Source organism: Lasioglossum baleicum, chromosome 1, assembly GCF_051020765.1.
Source record: "Lasioglossum baleicum chromosome 1, iyLasBale1, whole genome shotgun sequence".
Lineage (NCBI taxonomy): Eukaryota > Metazoa > Arthropoda > Insecta > Hymenoptera > Halictidae > Lasioglossum > Lasioglossum baleicum.
This window is the reverse complement of record NC_134929.1, coordinates 13,941,380-13,956,827: the sequence shown is the minus strand read 5'-3', so window position 1 is coordinate 13,956,827 and position 15,448 is coordinate 13,941,380. Positions and strand designations below refer to the sequence as shown.

General features: G+C 41.0%; 1 protein-coding gene across 8 annotated transcripts in view; it reads right to left on the bottom strand.

Moving 5' to 3' along the window:
* Positions 1-15,448, bottom strand: part of Dscam3 (Down syndrome cell adhesion molecule 3) — a 246,514-nt gene that overhangs the window by 179,217 nt on the left and 51,849 nt on the right. For all 8 annotated transcript variants that reach the window (XM_076423805.1, XM_076423788.1, XM_076423797.1 and 5 more), the window contains exon 2: positions 3,465-3,527. The gene's annotated coding sequence lies outside the window, so the exon portion shown is untranslated. The remainder of the gene's footprint in view (positions 1-3,464; positions 3,528-15,448) is intronic.

The window sequence follows — 15,448 nt, the reverse complement described above, 5'->3', positions numbered from 1 at the left end:
CGTGATTTCGGGACCATCATGTCAGCGCGTACAACGCTCCATGCTGCGTGAAAGGAGCGCAAAATGTCACGTAAAATACACCTGCACCCTCCCGAACGCTGAAATACAAGCTCATAATATGTGATGGTCACTGCTTTCTGAAAGGATACGGGTTATACCGTTATAGTAATGGCCGTGAGCGTCGTTCTAATTATTCCGAGCTCGTAACTTGTCAGCGACATGAGTAGGAAAGCTTTTTGTGAGATGTTTTGCGAAAAGTGATTACAGCGGACATTGATGTTGGAATATTCATATGTAAATCGTTCCTTGTAGGGAGGATACAATAAACATGTTTCGAACATGAGTATTGACACACTGCTGATATTAACAAGAACTGATTCCGGAAATTGCAAATGTATTCGTTAATTATGAATAAATAGTAATTATTTGGCGAATGTATTTCTTTGGGTACATATTACAAAAAGAATGGCCCTAAAAATTTCTTATTTCAAAATCTGTATTATACATCTGTATTATACACAGATTCGAACATCTGTATTTCATAAGAACACTGTTCGAAGAGGTTCCTACGGGCGCCATTCCCTTCCAGGACAATTCGTAGAACAATAGACATGTTTCAAAAACACATACAAGTTCGTACTGTGAGAAATATTATCAATTTAGCGAACCCCGGGTGCAATTTCGACTCGTCATTGTAACTGGTAGCGCAGAGGGTTGATTGTCGGATCGATGCGCCATTACAACGATGCGGCCGTGAATAAATATCGAGCAGGATGAATCAAGGAAATTTTATTAGCGTCGGCAGTGGCAGCGCGGGTGGCGGTACTCTAATAACGGGCGGCAGGCACGCCGGAAGTTCGTTATCGAAAACACGTGTATCGGTCTGCCATTGACCGGATGGCATTAAAATCGATGGCGATACACCACCACGCCCTTCGATAACGACGAACGGATGCCGTCCACGATCCTCCGCCTGTGCTCTCCGTTCAACGTCGAGTCGCAACAGAGTAATGACACGACAGTTTCTGATGCGTTCGTGCTCGACCTAGCGTGTATTTGACCATTGGACATCCATACACCGTACGATACACGACCGTGGGACCCCCCTTTCACACGGACGCAGATCGACCGTGTATGCACGAGCCACATGCACCACGTTGCAACGGTGCAACCGCGCGCATCGTTGTGCCGGACGTTTCTAAAGTCAGCCACGATTGTCAGTCATGGCGAGTGGAACCGTGTAATTTACCGTTTCGGCCCCGGGGATAAGTGATTCCGTCGACGAGAATTTATGACCCCGCTGAAGGATTTTACGCATTCATGCCGCACGCCACCATGCACGGAATAAGAATACTCAGAAACGTCCGAATATCAGCCTGCAATTTGGAAAACCGACCGGACCACATCATTTCCTGGGGATCGATCGATTTTCAAGTAGTCTAGCAGTATAAGTATGGTCCACCGACCCCCACGACAATTTTTATTGAGGGTAAACTTTACTTTACCGGACTCGAAATTAGTACCTTCCTCCTACGAATTATGATGTATTTGATATGTAATTCAGTAGATTTGTACCCGGCGCGGATGCAGATCGAAGTTTTGATCCTGTAGGATCAATAGTTGGGGAGCTATGGTCGCTTAAAGTTGAGCATTTTTCACAGGTAAGGGCGCCGTCATATTGGTTTGTAGTGAGGACCGCGAGCCGCTTTTACCTTGCCCCCTCCCTCGAACTAATCCTAACCAACTCAGTAAGCGGCGTGCGAACGTCACTACAAACCAATATGGCGGCGCCCTTACCTGTGAAAAATGCTGAACTTTAAACGACCATAGCTCCTCAACTATTGATCCGAGAGGTTCGAAACTTCGATCTGCATCCGCGCCGGGTACAAATCTACTGGATTACATACCAAATACATCATAATTTGTAGGAGAATGGCACAAATTTTGAGTCCGGTAAAGTAAAGAGCAGCCTTTATTGATATCGTGTGCAAAACACTGCTTTTAAGTTGAGTGATAATCCCCCAAAATTTCAAGTCGCTAATATAGTTGCTTTCATAAAGTTGCGACAGCTACATGCTGCCGAATATTGATCTTTTATCTAGCGCTTTTGCTTGCAATCTTGGAAACGAGTCTACCCCAGCAAATGAGGGGTTAGCGACTTAAAAGATTATCTTAAAGGATTTATATATTGGGAGATTATCTTTCTACTTGAAAGCATTGTTTTGTACACGATGTCAATCAGAAGTGTCGTGGAGGCCGCTGGACCATGCTTATCCTCACTGGCCAACTTGATTCTTGTAATATTAATGTAATATTAAAATTTTGTATTCTAGTTTAAAAGTTATACGCGAGTAAAGTTGATCTATTTCTGGGAAAATTTGGAACTTCTTCTAAAGTTCCCCTAGGTCTGGGTTAGCTCTTGGATTCCTCGCACTAGAATTTAAAGTTTCATCATTTTTTCGTCGAATTGTATAATATTACATTCAGAGAAGTTGAAAATTTTTGGTCCCCTGAGTGAAAGTTTAACCGATTCTTGCTTTATCAACCCCTTGACTTAGGATTTCTCACTCAACCACTATCACTGGAACTAGTTTGTTATCAGCAATGTTCTGTGTAAAAAAGAACATATTAAGTATCTACTATACACAGGAAACGTGTTAACAAAATTGTGGAACTTCTTGTCTCCAACTTGTACGGAAGTAAAACAATTGATCGAAAAGATCGTGTATCAATTTCACACCATAATAATTAAGGATGAAGTATATTAATGACGCGCGAGGCTTTTAATATAATAAGATCGCTGGTGAGAAAGTCATCGTCATCCGAGCGGTTAAAATATCCAACTCACAGTCTACCTATGAATTCATAGTAATTTAATGGCGAACGGGGTATAATTGATGAATCGTTGACTGGTAATAACTTAAAAGCGTTCACCGACGTCATGAGCGTCGTCCGGTATCGGTAACGAATTAACCTTAAACACGCAACTAATTTCCGGCCGGCCATTGCATAGATCCGTTAACCGATGACACGATCGTACCATATCTCGAAAATCGAGACCGCAATAATTTACAACTCTCCAATTTCCCGGCGATAAATACGCTGCGTCAATTTTAGTTGCTCTAGTACGACACTTTGAAATAAAATCATTAAAACTGAACTTTGTTAAGTAGAGCTCTCTATACTGGCTGGAACCATTTAATTAATAATTATTATTTAGTTTTAACGATAGAAATCTCATTTCGGGGAAATAGATACAGCGAAAGCAAGAGCGATAATTAACGAAGCTCGCTTTCTATCTTTAACTAGATGAAATTGCTGAAATTGGTGGAGAATATTTCTTTCGAATTGTTTTATTTTCGCGATGGAGTGGTAATTTTTGTAGATGTCAATTTAGATCTTTGAAGTTGTTTATGGAAATGTTGTATGTAGTGTGAGGATACGATAAGATTGATGATACTCACGTCAGGATACTTGGACCATTCAAATCTGACTTCCAGGTGGACCTCCGAACTGCAGCTCCCACGCTGAAAAAAAAATGGGAATAGCAATTTGTTATCCCGTCAGAGAAATCGACCACTCATGTTAAAAATAAAATAGAAAAATCGCTTGCTACAGTTAAAGATAAAACTGAAAGCCAACTCGAAAAATTGTAGAGCAGCTTATTCAAGTTACAATATTAATTTAACAAATGTATTTTTTTAGGCTTTTAACAGGTTATTCGTCCTCATGTTTTTTAATTGGATTAGCGAGAGTATCGCACGAAAATTTCGTACGTACAAATGAAATTCAAAATGGAAGGAAATAGAATTTTAAAGGGCCATTCAAGTTGCAACATTATTTTAAAAAATCTGTTTAAAAATTGGACAGGATAATCGTGGCCATATTTCCCAGAAAAATTCGATGCAGCCTAAGGACGATTTCATACGTCACACGGGTCGCAATATTTCAATCTAATAAAAAAGGGGATCCTTTTATCGGTTGGAGAATGGTCGATTTGCTTCGGAATTGGCCATCACCGAAAAATTTACGGACCAGCACGGTTTCCCGCCGGTATCGACGGAAAGGCCTCCATCTTGCAGGGACCCGCGGCACCATTTAAAATTTTAATTCAACCCGGTCAAGGTGCTGAAGGCGCTTCCGCTTAATAGAGCAACAGTCGTACGGTAATATAACGTGCGCATTGAGGGTCGTATATTAATTAGAATAATAATTCCAGGCGTGTTGCGTTTAATAGAATGCAGCCGCGGAATGGAATTAATTACATCGGACAAGAATCGGAACGCCCGTGCTCGTGTAAATGGGTTACATGATGCTTCGACGCATGTGAAACACTTTCGTGAATGATTGTGTCGATGATTTATCGACCAACTGCATTTTGTACATATTTTATTTGTATTGTCTTGTACCTTTTATATTATACGGAGTGTTCGCAATAATTTGCACCAGCGTTATTCTCGTAAATGGTAAACATTCGAAAAAAACGAAGATGAGGAAGTTGTACTATTCTACTAGCAATATGATAGCGTATCTCAATTTTTTTATTGTTAATATTTTTCTAGAAACAAAGGTGACCCTCATTTTGTTGAATCGAATGCTACATATTTTTTTACGTCAAATGAAAGCGGGCATTAAGGCGAGTTCAACCAGGTAGTATACTATGATCTTCAGGGTCGTACATGGGCAGAAAGAAGAGACATAAATTCAATATTTCGTAATACTGTATTTACTAGTATGTTGTTATACTATTTAAAAAAATGAGGGTCACCTCTGTATCTAGAAAAATATTAAAAATAAACAAGATTAAGATACGCTATCATATTGCTAGTAAAATATAGTACAACTTCCTCCTCTTCGGGTTTTTTCTAATGTTTACCGTTTACGAAAAAACCCTAGTACAGATTATCGCGAACACCCTGTATACGATGAGAACGCCAATTCTTGTTGGTCTTGTTTGAACGAAATTATACACGACAATCATTTTGTGAATGTTTATACGTATAATGAAAGGATCAGACAGTTCTGCGTACGAACACGAAATATGGTACCTTAGAGAAATGCACGATAGGTAATTCTATACAATTTATAGACACTCGTGACTCGACGTCTCGTGAATCGTAACGAAAAGGGAAGGAAGAAAGTCACAAGCGTGTCTCAAATACACTTGTTACTTACGCATCCTATTGACTAGTAAACCCGAGACTAAATTGGCAGATCAAACGGTCTGTTATATTATTCATACAATTATATCCATAATGTAATGACGGGGACAACGTGCACAGCATATGAAAATAATGGACCGCTGGTTCTGAGTAAACGAAGGCCAAACAATTTTATTACATTCTGCATAATAGAATATGAATTCATACTACATATTGGTGAAATGCGACATAACATTGCCCCAACGCGCGCGATATCAGTTCATATTTTAATGTTCAATTATTCTTATAAAAATATTATCTTATAAAAGATATGTCTTATGTTTCTCCAGAATAATCACACGGAAACTTTCGTAACGCGTGAAACATCTTATAATATTATCCAGCACGACATCGGCGGAATTAGGCGGCCATAAACAATGAAATTCCCGTTTGAAAACCGACGGAGAGTGGAATTACGCGTCGGGGTAGCCAAAATCGCGGGACTACGTCGATCTTTTTCCTAATTCCTCTCAGAAACCAACAGAAATCCTCTCCTGGTCCAACGTTTGCTGGTCTATGGCCCGGTAACTTCCTAGTTTTCCCACCTCCCTGCCTCGTTTCGCGTTTGAGAGCTTCTCTGCCGGCGAACCGTAGAACGGAAATCGTAAGCCGCTTACCGACTTAACGGACCCGACGAAAATTCTACCCGTTCGCGGCGGGGCGGCGCGGCGCCAACCCGCTCTTCACCTGCGCCCCGATACTCTTCCTTGGGTTATAAACAGAAAAACAACGGGTCTGTTACTGTCAGATAGCCCATGGCTATTTTTATCGCCAACGGAGACACGGTCGACGAAATTTTTCGGAAATTTTATAGCAAATGAGACGACCAGTCTCGTGAATGTTCATACAAAATAATTCCGTGAGAATCAACTTTAAACTTTCTTCGATTTTTCAGGCTGTTTATACCATGTAGTCTTAACGCAAATAAGTGATGTAGGTCAATAATGTACGAGTACAGTTGAGGATGGTCTTAAGCATGGTCTATTATGCAAGGTGTGGTAATAATTTTGTCTACCTTGAATATATCTGTTATCAATATGAAAAAATGATATACAGGATGGACCACGAAGCGTGATCACTGATCACTAGACTGCGGATCTTTATGCATTTATAGCAAAATTGAGAAGATGAAATTCACAAAATTGTTGAAAGATTTCAGAAATTGAAGATGCCAATATATGATTTTTCCTCTATTCAAATCATTAAGGGAAGAAATAACATTCAACTTAGTTTGTATTTCTTGCAATCGATGCAGACAATTTTTATTTTGCATAAAGATCCACAGTCTACTGATCAGTGATCACTGATCAGCTTAGATTATTCTGCTGCTTCGATCGGAATTTTTTTTAGCTGAAATAACATGGTTCAATGAGAGAGCTTCAAGATTGCACCAAATTTGTTGTCAACACTTTTTTGCAATTATCATGGTTACCTTCAGTTCTTTGTAGATAAATCTAGAATCTTTTACATCCAACTTTTAGGGGATACTGAGAAAAATTCAGCAAGCATATCATAACTACCCCGTATATTTGTAAAATAGGGTTAAAACGATGAATTTCTGAACCGCTTCGAAAAGGAGGAGGTGATACGATCGATCGGTGTGTATTTCTTTGTTAGCAGCACAGCAATTCCTCTAAATTCGGCAGGTGTGTAAAATGCGCAACGGACCGCAGCTAGGCCGAACTGACGCGTAAAACGAACGCATTTCCGCGCGGTTTGCCGTCGGAAGTCCCGAAAACGGGAGACAGAGCCGGACACGTCGAACATCACCGGCGACCGTAATAAACCCGGGGAATTGTCAAGTACAAACGCGGTGCTTGAGGCCGCTTTGAAAATTCCCATTGTCGCGAAATGGAGGGGCTAAAATCGTTAGCGGTCGCGCGCGGCGCGTGCACAGGCCACAGGGAAAACCCGTTCCCGAAAAGGGGGAAATAACATGGACGGGAAAACTTTCCCATTGCTGTGCGCCGTGCCGGGGCCCGGAGTAAACGCGCTCGAGGAAAAGAAAATATCTAATTAACCGGCGCGTTTGAAACGCGGCAATTTGCGTCAAGGGGCGAACGCGAGGAAAAAAGGAGACAACGAAAAGGGGGCGGAAAACGGTTCTCTGTTCGACGGGAAACCACGATGAGAGACCTCGAGACGGAACGAAAACCTGCGACGTGAAGCCTCTCAACCCGATACGTCGCCCGTTATTACTCGAAAATTTCCGTGACGTATCGAAATAGAGGTCCTGGAAGAATGTCTGCAGTTTTCCCCGCTGCACAGTGCTCCGGGCGACCGATCTAGCAGTTCATTAGGATTTTAGCACTATCTGGAAGTTTTTAAGGGTGGACAACTTTCATTAGTCCAATAACAATTACGTACGTAATAAATGACCAATTGTAATTATAAGGTAAACGAATTCTCTTCATTAAAAAAAATTTTTGTATGGAAATATTAAATAGGTACGGCATGGTTCACAAAAGAAAATTAGTAATGTTTTCGAAAGAAAATCATATTCATAAAATGTTCATTTTTAAATGCTTGTTTTAATTATAAGTTTTATTCATTAATATCGACATTTTCGGCATTGCTAAACATTTAGAAAGTAATGTGCATTAAATACCAATATGAGACCAGTTATTATTGTCCATTATAATATCGAATATATTCAAGTATTTATTGATCATATTGAGTCATGTACGAATACATTGGAAAAAGTTTTGTAGCTCTACGTCATCTAGTTAGGTCCTATAATAAATTTTTAAAAGTTGCGGGCACGTATAAATGTTCATCTATATTCTCATGGGACAGAACAGTCTGCAGACAGAGTAGTCTCTTAAACTTTCTTCAGCGTGTTTTCTTCCTCTTCTGGCACCATTTCTGAAAATTAGCCAGCCAAAGTTCCTGTGCTTCTTAAAGGAAGAAGCAGATAACTGTATACTACCACGAATTAGTACTTTTTCCGCAATCAGCTGAATCTTAAAAAGTGTCCCCATTGAAATAGATTTACATCGAAAAACCCATATTAACAATTATTTAAGTACATAAGTTACGGGTTTCCGAAGCCTCTCAAAGCACGCAAGTATATCAAGCAACAAACTTTCTTTTTGTAATCTTCACACACTACAAATTCAAATAACACTCAGCCAACAAAAAAGAAACGTTGCCAAGATGTTTCCTCTTGGATACGAGCTTCTTCATGGCGCAGCTGGATCGGTTATAGGAAATAAAAGAAATCTGTCTACACGGACCCTCGGTATAAATCTAGAGACAGAAACGAACGAACGGAACGTACAAACAACGAACAATCAAACTATGCTCCACGGACAAAATTTTACGGACTTGTAAGCCTTTCCCGATAATTTTCCATTCAAATTCGAACTTCGTGATCGAAGATCGTAACGCGAACAATGGAGATACGTTGTAGGGCACGCGACTTGTTTATTGCTCGAAAATTCTGACGTGTCGTGTTGAAAGAGCATGGAGAACGCGTCGCGAAAGCATACCAGGAATCTCCCCTGGCCGGGGGGAAGTTTCCGTCTACGATACAACCGGGACAACGTTATTCTTCGGCAAAACTTTGGCGTATTTGAATTTCAAAACTTCCGGACGCGGGGGAAGAGGGTGGGACACCTCCGCGGGAAAAAGTTCCGCTGAAACGAGCTGCGTCGGGTGGTTCGAATTGAAACACGGCCCTGGATGCGGGGCCGGGAATACTTTCTTGGGATTCCGGCGACTTCTGCCGGATCCCCTTCTCCACCCACGCATCCCCTAACTTTCAATGAAATTTGTCTCATATTTCCCCGATAGACATGACGTGCGAAAGTCTTCAGGGAGAACCTCGACCGATTCTTCGACGTTCCTTTCGACGCCGCCAAACTTTGCATTAATCTCGTGTCCAAAAAAAAGACCACACATCATCCCCCGAGTACAGGTGATTCCCTAAATTGAATCCTCATTATCTTTTTTACTCAATATTTTTCACATTGTGCCTTTATTCATTTAATTCCAATAAAACCTTAAATTCCTAAACTCATAATCAGAAAGATTTTATAACCAACGAATCTGGTAGAAAAACTCCTTAATTCAAAATCACCTAAACTTCCGTCTCTAACTCAGCTAACACTGTAAAATTGTAAATTGTAAACTATTTTCTCACGGTGTTAATGCACTCGAGGAACAGAAAATGAGTCCTTAGAGTATACCGGCGTTAAGAAGCTTCGGTTTGCGAAACGCATCGAATATGCAATAACCTCGAACGCGTTACGGTGCGGCGAAAATTACAAAAGGGCGCGCACGCATTTGCGATCACACGCTTACACAGGCAAGCTGATGGTAGAGGGAACCTAGACAGTGGAAAAGTGCTTTATGGAATACGAGACTCGATAGGGAGCGCGACGTGTTCCGCGCGTTTCCAGGGCGCAAATAACGCGTGGAAACGCGAGACTCTCGAATGTCACGGAACGTTTCCCATGCCGGCTTTATTATGCGAGAACGCGGCCGCCGGACTGGGTTTGATGCGAATAAAGAGAATTTCCATTCTTCCGCAAGCGAAACTCGATAGTAGACGCTCCTCGTCAGCGTCTCGACACCTCAAATTCACTGGGGTAGGCGTCGCTTTCAGAATAGTCCGACGCGGATCGACCACCTCGAGCTAAATTTCCCAATATTGCGATATTTTTTCGCGGACCGGACTTTTTTCCCAGCGAGAAAGTTCTTCAGTTCCTGTCAAAGGAAGCCTCAAAGCGGCTTTCAGACGTGGAGCATTGCTACAAAGCGTTCCTATTGTAGAATTCAGTGGTTATTACGTAGTCTTCACTGTTCCTCGTGGAACATATTAGCACACGTCGTGCATCTGGCTTCGTTCAATTTTGCCAATAAATTTGTGCTGACGCGAGGGTCCAGAGGAACTCGAATTTAGGTAAGAGTTTCTCTAGAATATGATGTTTAAGAATTTTTGTGCTATTAGCTCGTAGTCTATGAAGTATACACTTTTTAATCGTACAGGTTTCATGAAGTGTTATTTAGTAAATGAGTTTCCGTCAGATTGCATCTTCAATCATTTTCCACCACGAAGTTCGAAAAGCCCAAAATCGTAATGAACGCTAAAACTCCGCAATTTACTCGCGCTTCCATAAATGCGCCAATTCACACGGATCGTGCATCGAGGAACCGAATTAAAATATTTTAATCGTCGCTGGCGTGGCGTCGATAAACGTCCAATTCGGCTGGACGTCGAGCTCGGATATCTTCCGTGACGCGTCGACGAAGGACGCTCGTTGAAAATTGCCGGTATTATAAACAGTTAAGGACAATTACCCGGTGTCACGTCCGGTGTTTTGCGCGGGTCTCCCAGTGTATCGCGGCAGTGTGCGAAATCTGTTATCCGGTTCCGCGGGCTGATAACAAACGGGCTATCCGGGGCCAAATTTATCGTCAATAATTGTCACCGCCTACTCATCTGTTTGCTGTTCAGCTCGGTAATGCCGCGTCCGGATTTCCGGCATGGTTTACTTAATAATTTGTAATCAGCGAATTACGATCGCGAGCTGGCCTCGTTACGCCGACTATCTTCGGCAGTTTGCGAACCGTTTCCCTCGGGCGATTGCCCTTTTTCCGATTTCATTTGGCCCAAGTACTCGGCTACTTAAAATGACACGCACTAAAGTGTCTGTGCCAAAACCACGATCTCTAATCGTTACGTATGTGCCATTTGCGAAAATTTTTGGCATTTAATGCTTGTCTCGCGAGAAAACGTCCCTTGGCATTTCCTGTCACGAATGGACCCACACAACCAATTTGTTGATCTTTGCGCGCACAATACAATTGAATCAAACGAAGAGCATTTCACGTGACACACGAAGTAGTAGTGTTGCACACGTTGCATCGGCGAATTCGGAGACACGGGACGAGACGTGCGCTCGTAGAGAAGTCACGGGCTGGTGTACAGAGAAAATGCATTTTTTAAAGTGAATCCGACTTTTTGATGCACCGCCGGAATCTCTGCGGATCTTGTTTAGCACTTGCGCTTTTCCCGTTGAAATATTTCAAAGTTTCAACGGTGGTCCCTGCCCGCGTGTGCCTGTGCCTCCTCTCGCCTATCCCCGTCTACTTTCGCAGACGTGGCCGGAATTCAGATTACATTTCGCTCGTGCGAATCTTTCAGTGCAACACAGGCCGAAATGCAATGACAGTGCAACACTATCGGTTCCGAAATTCTCTGGAGATCGGGCGTTTCAGTGTCGGCCGAGTATATTTCGTTGCGAACATCGACGATTAACGTGTGATCGTTCCACGCGTTCGTAATTACCCGGTCGAACATAATTCCTGAAATTTAACGCGGCTAATTGCCATCGTCTATTTGCTCCCAAGATATTTATTAAGCTATCGCGTTTTCCGTTTGAATGTTTCGCTGTTGATGCAGCGTTTAGGCTACGAAAATGGTAAAAACGCTTTCCTACCACAGCCAAATATTTTGTTCGGATCATTTATGTCGAACTTACTTTAAATGGTTTGAACAAATGTTGAACATTCTTTAAATTATTTGTAATCGTCTTTATGCTCCAGTATGTGATCTACTTGAACATCATGTGATAAATTTCACCTATTCTGTTGAATAAAAACATAGCTTCCTTGATGTTTCTTAAACTTTTTAAATAGCACGACTTTCTTCCAAATGTTGTTATCCTTACGAAAAACGGAAAGACTAATAAATCTTTATAACACGTTAATAAATCTAGACAAGTACGATGGAACACGTTGCCAAATCAAGATAAGTAAAACAAGTCAGCGTAGAACTTACTAATTGAAGTGATATTGAATTTTTAACCGGTGAGTGGCACATCGGTATTGTTGCATGGGATTTTGAAAGGTATTGATTTCTTGCAATTGCAAATACACGCCGCAACACGCGTTTTCGATTTCAAATAAAAGCAAAACGTTCGCCAAAAGAATTCTGCGAAATGCTTTCACGAAACGTTAATTATCTTGACGGAATAATGTTGCTATTTCCGTGGGACACGTGACCGGATGCGGTTTTATTTCCTAACGGTTGATTCCGGTCGAAACAACCGCGACACGCATACCTTGAATAATTTGAAGCGCCGCGGAAACTAATCGCAGAGCTCACGGTTTGCCGAGCAGAACTAACAGGACATTATTCGGCAACTGTGCAAACAGGTTACCGTTTTCGACAAACAGGACCAAACAGATTATATTTCTCTTTCAGTCATCATTGATCAGTTTCCCTCGTTGAATTCGTAACGATTAAACGCGAGCTACGCATCGATTTCGTTATCGAAAACCGTGTAAACGTTGTTCCAGCAAAATCAAATACAAATTACCGGATGCCGGATGGAATATCTTTCCGCGTTTTTATTACAGCCCGTGAAAATTCCATTTGTTTCGTATCCGCCACGCCCGCACTGACAATTTTCCGTTGAAATTGTTAGCAAGTAAACGCCGCGCCGCGCGCCGGCCGCAGAAATGATCGCCAAATCAGTCCAGGTTAAACAATGCGTTTCGCTTGTACGCGCTGTAATTCTTCCTTTTTTTATTGATTCTAAACAGTACCTTACAATATCAGTTGGTTCTGTTTTCCGATATTGAACCAAATTTTTCAATTTCGTTTTAATGAAAATCAAACATTCCGTTTAAATTAATAAAAAATATGGTGGTTTAATACCAGGTGAAAATTCCGGTTTTGAAGATGTTTCCGTGAGAAATTTTTCGTTGAACTCTGTTTTATTCAACCGTGTATTATTAGAAAAATTGTACGAAGTCTGAATAGATCCAATTTTGTTATTATTATAAAACAATGCACACGGTAAAGTCGCCTACTATTTGAATAGTAAATGTCTCCGTTGTTTTTAATGATATGATAAACTTTGTCTATAACGAGAAAAATGTTGAATGATACTTCTACATTTGTACTGCTGATCGATTCGCAAAAAATTCGGTGACCACGTTCGAAACTTTCCGCAGTACATTCTCGAGACATCAATAAACGAATAAGGATTCGCAATATTTCAAGAGATCGCGACCGAGCGTGTCGAATAAAGTCGTTCCGGAATCGAGCCAGCCATTTCTTTCGTCCTTAGTGAATATTAGATCCGGGGAAAGCCGTACATTCGCCGAGTGAGACCCGCTCTTCGATTTTCGTATAAAGTGAAACAAGACCGGGCTCCACCTGTGTGTTTCCATCAAATGGCACGGTGGTCCAGAAACACCGAGGAAAAAAGACCAGACGAAATTCCCCCGAGTTCGATCAATACTCAAAAGAGGAAATTCACATTTATTGTACTAATACAGTCACTTCGAATAGCCATGGCAGAAGAGTGGAATTTTTACTTCAATTCGAAAGATATAATCTACTAGCACTCATTTCATATTTTCTACTATGTTCTTTGTTCTTTCTCTATGATCTTTGTTCTACGTTCTCTTTGTCTGTAGTATCAACAACTTTTAAGATGTCGAAAAATCTTTTAAGATTTGTTCATAGGTCACTATGAACGATAACACCGACAAGCGAGTTATTCAGGTGACCTGTTTATAACGCCCCACCCTGTATAAAACACTGCATATTTTATGGAATTTATAACAAAAATGGGAGAGTGTAACTCGCAAGAAATCAATATAACTATTATCAGAGCCGCGATAAGGTGGAGTGGGGTAAATGCATTAACCAGTTATGTTTATTATAATATGAACGAAATTTCTCTAACTTGTATTTATTAATGTAGTATAAGTTAGTATGAACTATTCGACATAGATGTCGCCCAAGAATAAAGGTGTTATCCTCGCTTAAATCAACCAATGCTAAACAGTCACGTGCGAGGTACACGTACAACTTTGAGGTTATCCTGAACGTGCAATAGTTTACAAGTTATTAATATATTCTGTGTTGTTATTTTAGGTAAGTACAACAAATATCGATGTAGGTTTACATTAAATAAACCGTTTTTATTGTATTTTTTAAAATTTATTCAGAAAAACACTAAGATGCTCTTGCCCCGTAAATATTACTACACGGGGCAAGTGCGTACTATCACGGTGGGGTAAGTGCGTACTGTATGGGTTAACCTGGGTTCGTCGACGACTCATTTCACCGACACTGTTTTCATCGACACGATTTAATTAATTAACTTTCTTCGACACTATAATGTTTTCATCGACATGGTCAAATCATCTACAAATGTCTTCATCGACATGATTTGACCGACGCTACGGTTTCATCGACACATGTGTCCCCTTTCATATTTCAGCATAAAAGTACTTGTTTGTTCCAAAATGGATTACTATAAAACTAAACAATATAATTTAATGCAATAAAAAGCATTTTCTAGCATGCTTGTTAATCATTCTTTTCTTGTCCTGTAGCACTTGAAACAAGGTTTGAAAGTATTTTTAACTCTCAGAGACGCTCTTGCCCCATTTTCGGGGCAAGTGCATAGTAGTTGACACTTTGTACAATATCCAATCAAAATGATAATTTTCAAGCAGAACTAGAATCCTACATAATACTAATTCCTCAGTGATAACTGTGACAAGAGTTTGACACCAAGAGCGTTAAGTTTTTACATAACAGACTGAAAATACATCAGTTTAAAGTCCAACTTTACAAAAACTAGTGCGCACTTACCCCACTTCGCCTTATAGAAGCACGAGGCTCCTTTGCTGCACGATATTACACGTATTCGATTTCGCCACGTGTATACATAATACATAGAACAATTGCAGGATCAGACAGAGTATATTTCGCGCAATATCAATAGAACCTGCCGAAACCGAATTTTCCTAAGAAATCGAGAGACGAGGTGCGTATACGCCAGTCTATATATAGACTGTGACGATCTCTTCCAGACAGATGGAAAATCCTCGATCCCTGCTAGCAACGGAGAAAGATGAAGAAGAAGAGAAAAGGATGGGGAAAAGTCTCCAGGGAACAAGACCTTGTTTTCACGGCCGACGAAAAGCAATAGTCGGCCGGTGACGTTCGCCTCATTCGCCGGGAACAAGCTTGCGAACACCTGGAAATCTGTCTGCTCGTCATCTTCGCACGGCGGCGCGGAAATATTCAGGAATCGACCGCGCTTCGCCAATAAGGATGATACGAAACGAGCCTGTCGACGAACATACAGCTGTAATGCGCTCCGACGAATCACGATCGTCCCTTCCATTCCTTTTTCTCGTAGATTTACAAGGAACAATAAAATATTTCGCATTGCGAGCAGCTCGCCTTGAAATGCAGAAAATCTATTGGA